The sequence below is a fragment of the Dipodomys spectabilis genome, unplaced genomic scaffold, assembly GCF_019054845.1.
Source record: "Dipodomys spectabilis isolate Male_0828 unplaced genomic scaffold, ASM1905484v1 ptg000069l, whole genome shotgun sequence".
Lineage (NCBI taxonomy): Eukaryota > Metazoa > Chordata > Mammalia > Rodentia > Heteromyidae > Dipodomys > Dipodomys spectabilis.
The window spans coordinates 5,751,034-5,758,941 of NW_024870746.1; the positions used below are offsets into that span (position 1 = coordinate 5,751,034).

Below are 7,908 nucleotides of genomic sequence, written 5' to 3' on the forward strand. Positions count from 1 at the left end.
AGGAAAAGGAAAAGTCCATAAGAGTCTTTTCTTCCAACTAATCATCAAAAAGCTGCAAGTAGGGGCTGGGAAGGTGACTCAGTGGTAGAGTGCTTGCCTCGAATACATGAGACCCTGGGTTTGATTCCTCAGCACCACATAAGCAGCTAAAAGCCAGAAGTGGCTCTGTGGCTCAAGTGGTACATCGCTAGCCTTGAGCTGAAGAGCTCAGGAACAGTGCCCAGACCCAGAGTTCAAGCCCCATGACTGCCAGAAAAAAAAAAAAAAGCTGCAAGTAGAGCTATGGCTCAAGTGGTAGAACACTAGCCTGGAACATAAAACTCAGGGACAAGGCCTAGGCCCTAAGCCCAAGTCCCAAGACTAGCACTAAATACATATATAAAGGTTAAAGGGAAGGGGCTGGGAAGGTGGCTCAGTGGTCAAGTCCTTGCCTTGCATTCAGGAGGCCCAGGTTTGATTCCTCAGCACCATATAAGCAGAAAAAAGCTGGAAGTGGCACTGTGGCTCAAATGGTAGGGTGCTAGCTGAAGAGCTCAGGGACAGTGCGCCCAGGCTCAGAGTTCAGGCCCCACGACCGGTAAAAAAAAAAAAAAAAAGCAAGAAGGGCTGAAGGTAGGGCTCAAGTAGTAGAGTGTCTGCCTAGCTGGTGTGAGGCTTTGAGTTTAAAACCCCAGCACTGACCAAAAATTAAAAATAATTGGGTTTACATTAATCCTGGATATGCTCAGCTTTAAATTAAAATTTATTTTCCAATTATTCTTCCCACATTTCATCAGCTTTGCAGATAGCATAACCATAAAGGGAAATATTAGAAAGGAATCCTTGTTCTCTGATTATTCTCCGTTCTCAAAATATCTCTAAATTTTCTCACTGCATCAATTAATGGTTGTCTTTCTCCTAAGAATTGCTGTGAAATAATTAAGCATAGCATGAATCAGAAACAACAAGAAATTAACAACCTTATTTTACTCAGAAATTTCAATAAAGAGTTTTTTTTTTTGCCTCCTGGTAGAAATTGAAAAATGATCTGTGCTTATTCCTCAGTTTATGGGTGAACTGTTTCACTGGAATTCTGTTCCTGGTTGGCTGGATTGTACTTACCTCCATGAAGAAAGCTAGAGTTGCTTTTGTCTGTAGAAAGAACATTGTCTTTGGAACAGTTGATGGCAATTGAATTGCTACGTGTTAGTGTCAAGAGGGAAACATGAGACCAAGGAAGGCCTGGAGAAATCATGATGGATTTCAGTTTTTAGGAAAACGTGGTCAGTGTAAGTGAGTTAGCCATTACATTGACTGTTAGATTATTTGGACTTTGCCAGAAAACCATGCAGACATCCAGGTACAGAGAACAAAGAAAGGTTTATTGCCAGAAAAGAGGCCAGCAAGACCCCTTCTCACAAGGGAGAAGTGAGAAGAAGTGCTGGCTATTGTCTGGGGTGACCTATATAACCTAGGAGGTTAGGAGGGGCTAGAAGGGGCTAGGAGGCAAAGATCCTGGTGTGGACGTGTGGGCCAGGGGCTTCATCATGGCAGACTAGGATTTATGGCTGCTGCCCAAATAGTAGATAAGGGGTCCTGCAGCTGCCTAGATCTGAAGGTCATTCTTAGGGGCCTTGTTGCCTTATATGGTGGTAGCTGCTCCAGAGAAGTGCCATCCCAAGGTAAAGGGGGTTGGAGGCTGATTATTTACTGCCTTTACTACATGGGCCTAGGGTTGCCTAGGAAAGGAGCATGCTAAGCTGTGGAGAGGGGAGGGAGTGTACTAAGCTATGGGAAAGGAGCTCATTTTGCTAACATTGACTAATCAAAAGACTTCATTGAAGGGTCTAGGACTGAATTGGTTGATTTAATTAAACAAGGTTTCTGAAAATTGTAGTTTGACTGAGAAGAAAAGTGAGAAGCTAGATGCTAGTCACTCATGCCTATAACCCTAGCTACCCAGAAGACAGATCTGAGGATCAAAGTTCAAAGCCAGCCCAGGCAGGAAAGTCTGTAAGACTCTTACCTCCAATTAACTACCAAAAAGCAGGAAGTTGAGCTGTGGTTCAAGTGGTAGAATTCCAGTTTTGTGTAAAAAGCTCAGAAACAGTGCCCACGCCCTGAGTTCAAACCCCAATACTGGCACAAAAAAAGGGGGGAAAGTCTGATCTGAACCAACAGGACAAAAGAAAATCACCTATAGGATATCTACAATGTGGGCTTTGCAAATGGCACATTAAAGCTAGATGTCTGTGGCTCACAACTATAATCCTAGCTACTTAGGATGCTGAGACGTGAATGATCTTGGTTCAAAGCCAACCCATGCAGAAAGGTCCAAGAGATTCCACGTTTACCATTTTACCAGCAAAATGCCAGACTGAAGGCATGGCTTCCTTGCGGAACAATAGTTCAATGCTGTGAACTCAAGCCCCACTACCAGCTCCAAATAAATAATCAAGAACTATTAAGTTGCTGAGTGCTGGTGGCTCATGCCTGTAATCCTTGCTACTAAGGAGGCTGAGATCTGAGGATCATGGTTCAAAGCCAGCATGGGCAGGAAAGTCCCTGAGACTCTTATCTCCAATAAACCACCAGAAAACCAGAAGTGGCACTAGGGCTCAAGTGGTAGAGCGCTAGCCTTGAGCTGAAGAGCTTAGGGACAGTGCCCAGGCTCAGAGTTCAAGCCCCACAACCGGAAAAAAAAAAAAAAGAACTATTAAGTTTGGATTGTTCTGAAATTTTGAATCAAATTTTATTGAATTCTATTTTGCCAGTCCTGGAGCTTGAGCTCAAGCCCTGGCTACTCTCCCTGAGCTTCTTTTGCTCAAGGCTAGCACTCTACCACTTGAGCCACAGCATCACTTCCGGCCTTTTCTGTTTATGTGGTACTGAGGACTCGAATCCAGGGCTTCATGCATGGCAGAAGCCACATTCCCAGCTTTCAATCAAATTTTAAACATTGTTTGGCCTTGGGCCAAAATTACTGAAATGTTTTAGCTTTGTGTAGTAATTGCTTTTAAAAAAAAAAGTGGGTCTGGTAATGTGGCTTAGTGGTAGAGTGCTTGCCTAGCATGCATGAAACTCTGGGTTCGATTCCTCAGTACCACATACACAGAAAAAGCTGGAAGTGGTGCTGAGGCTCAAGTGATAAGAGTGCTAGCCTTGCTCAAAAGAGGCTTAAAGACAGTGCCTAGGCCCTGAGCTCAAGCCCTAGGACTGGCAAAAAAAGTCTTGAGCAGTTTGGGGTTCAGTGCATACATTCCTCAGCACAAACCATCATATCATGGAGTCCCACATCACACCGTTTTCTGAATAAAAACTACTGGGGTGGGCCATGTCTCATTTCCTGCCCTTCTCAGAGTTACTAGAATTTATTATAGTTTTTTTTTTTGGTCCGTTGTGGGGCTTGAACTCTGGGCTTGGGCGCTGTCCTTGTGCTCTTCAGCTCAAGGAAAGCACTCTACCTCTTGAACCACAGCACCACTTCCGGTTTTCTAGCGGTTTATTGGAGATAGGAGTCTCACGAACTTCCTGCCCGGGCTGGCTTTGAACTGCGATCCTCAGATCTCAGCCTCCTGCGTAGCTAGGATTACAGGCGTGAGCCATGGGTACCCGGCTTTGTCAGTCGTGGATCTTGAACTCTGGGCCTGGGCGCTGTCCCTCAGCTCTTCAGCTCAAGGCTAGCGCTCCACAGCGCCACTTCCTATTATAGTTTTCTCTGAGCTCTAAAATACTGTTTAACTCCTTAAACATCTTTCACCAGAGGAGTCTGTAGGTAAGGAGGCAGAAGCAAGGAAGCATGTTTTGTATGACTGGGAGTCCAAACACATCCTCACATATATGTAACCTAGTTAAATCTGCTCACTGGAAGGTATACATTATCCATCTAGCTAGAAAGCAACTCCCAGTCTCTCCTAGACTTCCTATCTACTCTTGATCAAGGCCTAGTATTCTTCCTTGGCTTTTTCACTCAGGGCTCTACCAATTGAGTCACAGCTTTACTTTCTGCTTTTTGCTAGTTAATTGGAGATAAGAGTCTCACAAGTTTGTTTGCCCTGGCTGGCTTCAAACTGCAATCCTTAGATCTCAGCCTCCTGCATAGTTAGGATTACAAGTATGAACCACCAAAACTAGCTATTCTGACCACTTTTACTTTCATATTCTTTGGTTTGGTTTTTGTGTTAAAGCCTGACTCAGAATAAGTAGGAAGAAGAGATAAAGGCTTTTCAAGTTGCTTTAAGTCAGATGATACTTTGTTCACTGCCTCCCTTTACTGAGTTCCTGGTGCATGCTAGGCATTGGGCTGACATTGAGAATTTGACATTGAATAGAAACAAGCTCACAGTCATGGGGGTCTCAGTTCTGATCTGTGTTCCAATCAGCGGGGTGCTGGTAGGTCATGTTTGTAATCCTTGCTACTCAGGAGGCTGAAATCTGAGGATTGAAGTTTGAAGCCAGATTGGGCAGGAAAGTCCATGAGATGCTTATCTCAAATAAAAGCCAGAAGTGGTGCAGTAGCTCCAGTGGTAGAGTACTTGTCTTGAGCAAAAAAGGAGCCCATTACCTGAGTGGAGGTGGCTCACGCCAATAATCCTAGCTAACTAAGGAGGCTGGGATCTGAGGATCACGGTTCAAAGCCAGCCCAGGCAGGAAAGTCCCTGAGACTCTTTTTTTTTTTGGTCGTGGTGCTTGAACTCTGGGCCTGAGTGCTGTCCCTCAGCTCTTCAGCTCTACCACTTGAGCTACAGCACCACTTCTGGCTTTTCTGGTTTTCTGGTGGTTTATTGGAGATAAGAGTTTCACGGACTTTCCTGCCCGGGCTGGCTTTGAACCGTGATCCTCAGATCTCAGCCTCCTGAGTAGCTAGGATTACAGGTGTGAGCCACCCGCGCCCGGCTTCCCTGAGACTCTTAACTCCAATAAACCACCAGAAACCCTGCAAGTGGTGTTGTGGCTCAAGCAGTAGAGCACGTGCCTTGCGCTGAATTGCACAGGGACAGTGCCCAAGCCCAAAGTTCAAGCCCCGCAACAGACCAAAAAAAAAAAGACCCATGGACAGTCCCAGATCCAGAGTTCAAGGCCCAGGATGAAAAAAAAGTTCAAAAATCTAATGTGAGAGATTTGGCTCTAACGATGGGAGAGTGAGAGTAGTAAGGGACAAATGACTATTTCAATTGCTCAGTAAATAGCAATTAAATGTTTATTTGAAGTTGAGTCTTGGTGGCAGCCTAAAGATAACTCCATCCTCCTTGTCCATGAGTGACTCAGAAATGAACATAGGAGGGGCGGGGAAGGTGGCTCAGTGGTTACCTTGCATGCATGAAGCCCTGGGTTCGATTCCTCAGCACCACATAAGCAAAAAGCCAGAAGTGGCACTGTGGCTCAAGTGATAGAGCGCTAGCCTTGAGCTGAAGAGCTGGGGGACAGTGTCCAGGCCGAGTTCAGGCCCCACGACCGGACCCCCCCCCCAAAAAAAAAAGAAATGAACATAGGATATATTTTGGTATAGAAAGTCCATAGAAGAGAATTGCCATAACCTGAGAACTTATTCTGGGAATAAAGCTACCTTATTTTTCTGGGAGAAGTCATGAAGTAATCTCCTTTTAACCCTGGAAGCAAATGAGGAAGCAAGGAGCCCTGGGAGTGGTTGATCTGACAACAGCTTCAAGATGAAGCTAATATTGAATGTAAGCTTATAGAAAGAACCTTGGTCCTTAGAAGAAACAGTAACCTTTTGCATAAGTCAAGACCAGGGCTAGGGGTGCAGCTCTATGGTAGAACCTACACATACTAGCATGCATGAGGTCTGGCGTTCTATTTAAATAATTCAAGAGTGACAACCCCAATATTGAAGAAAAAAGAAAAAAGGTCAACTCTAAAACCTGCCCTGCTTTTACTCCTCCTTCCCCCCCCCCCCCCCCCCCCCCCCGTCCCCGGTTGTAGTGCTTGAACTCATGGCTTGGATGCTGTCCCTGAGCCTCTTTGTGCTTAAAGTCAGCACTCTACCACTTGAGCCACAGTGCCAGCTTCAAAACATGATCCTCAGACCCCAGCCTCAAAACATGATCCTCAGACCCCAGCCTCTAAGTAGCTAGAATTACAGGCATGAGCCACTGGCACCTCTCTTTACCCTGCTTTTAGACCTTTAGCGAAGTATCCCGAAACATTTTCTTAGTGTTTAAGCCAATTTAAGCAGGATTTCCTATTAATTATCAACAAAAGCATCCTAACAGGTTACTATGACCATCATTGTTATGTGATCATATAATCATATTATTATTTCTTTTTTTTGTGCTGGTCCTGGGGTTTGAACTCAGGGCCTGGCACTGTTCCTGAGCTTTTCTTTCTTTCTTTTTCTTTTCTATTTGTTTTTTTTTTTGTTTGTTTGTTTGTTTTCTTCTTTTTGTTTAAGGCTAGTACTCTACCACTTGAGCCACAGCTTCACTTAACACTTTTTAGTGGTTAATTGGAGATAAGAGTCTGCTGGATTTGATTACTGATCCTCAGATCTCAGTCTCCTAAGTAGCTTGGATTATCAGTGACTCGAGATCATATTAGTAAAAAACAAAAACACACACACAAAAAAACTGTCACCTAAACTAGGCACCAGTGGCTCATGCCTATAATCCTAACTACTTAGGAGGCTGAAATCTGAGGATGGTAGTTCAAAGCCAGTCCAGGCAGAAGAGTCTAGGAGACTTTTATCTTCAATAAACTATCAAACGGCAGAAGTGGGCTGGGAAGGTGGCTCAGTGGTAGAGTGCTTGCCTTGCATGCATGAGGCCCTGGGTTCGATTCCTCAGCACCACATAAGCAGAAAAAGCCAGAAGTGGTGCTGTGGCTCAAGTGGTAGAGCACTAGCCTTGAGCAAAAAATTTCAAGGACAGCAACCAAGCTGAGTTCAAACCTGAAAAGTTCCAGCAAACAAAAAGCCGAAAGCCTTGTCACCTAGAATATAAATTATTTACAAACTTACAAGCATAATTTTTGGGTTATAGCTCAGTTTTTGGATGTTTGTATAGTGTGCATGAGGTACTGCAGAAAGAAGTTACATAAATTCCATTATTACAATCATAAGAACATTTGGGGCACTTGAAGATGGCGGCTACTGCCGGGAGGTTGCTCCGGGCCTCGGTTGCCCTGCATGCAAGCACCATCTCTCAGGGTATTTCTACCTCTGCAGCCCTTAGGCATGTTGCTTCTAGAAGAACGTGCTTGACAAACTGTGGTCTGGCTCTACTCAAGCAAAATTTGCCTTTAGCACTAGTTCCTCATCTTAGCCTCCTGCTGTCACCCAGCATGCACCTTATTTTAAAGGCACAGCTGTTGTCAATGGAGAGTTCAAAGAGTTTAGCCTTGATGACTTTAAGGGGAAATACTTGGTGCTTTTCTTCTACCCTTTGGATTTCACCTTTGTGTGTCCTACAGAAATTGTTGCTTTTAGTGACAAAGCCAGTGAGTTTCATGACATGAACTGTGAGGTCATTGCCATGGACTCCCACTTTAGCCATCTTGCCTGGATCAATACACCAAGGAAGAATGGAGACTTGGGCCACATGAACATTGCACTCTTGTTGGATTTAACCAAACAAATTTCCCGGGACTATGGTGTGCTGTTGGAAGGTCCTGGTCTTGCACTCAGAGGTCTCTTCATAATTGACCCCAATGGAGTCATCAAGCATCTGAGTGCAAATGACCTGCCAGTGGGCTGGAGCGTGGAAGAGACCCTCCGCTTGGTGAAGGTGTTCCAGTTTGTGGAAACCCATGGAGAAGTCTGCCCAGCAAACTGGACACCAGATTCTCCTACTATCAAGCCAAGTCCTACAGCTTCCAAAGAATACTTCGAGAAGGTCCATCAGTAGATGATCTGTGTGCACCTGAATCTTCACTACAGAAAACAACCTCAGCTGCACCCTTTTAGCATTGCAA

The 7,908-nt window shown here is 44.7% G+C and overlaps 1 pseudogene; it reads left to right on the top strand.

The window, feature by feature from the left end:
• The first annotated feature begins 7,069 nt into the window (after positions 1–7,069).
• Positions 7,070–7,908, top strand: LOC122109287 (annotated as a pseudogene).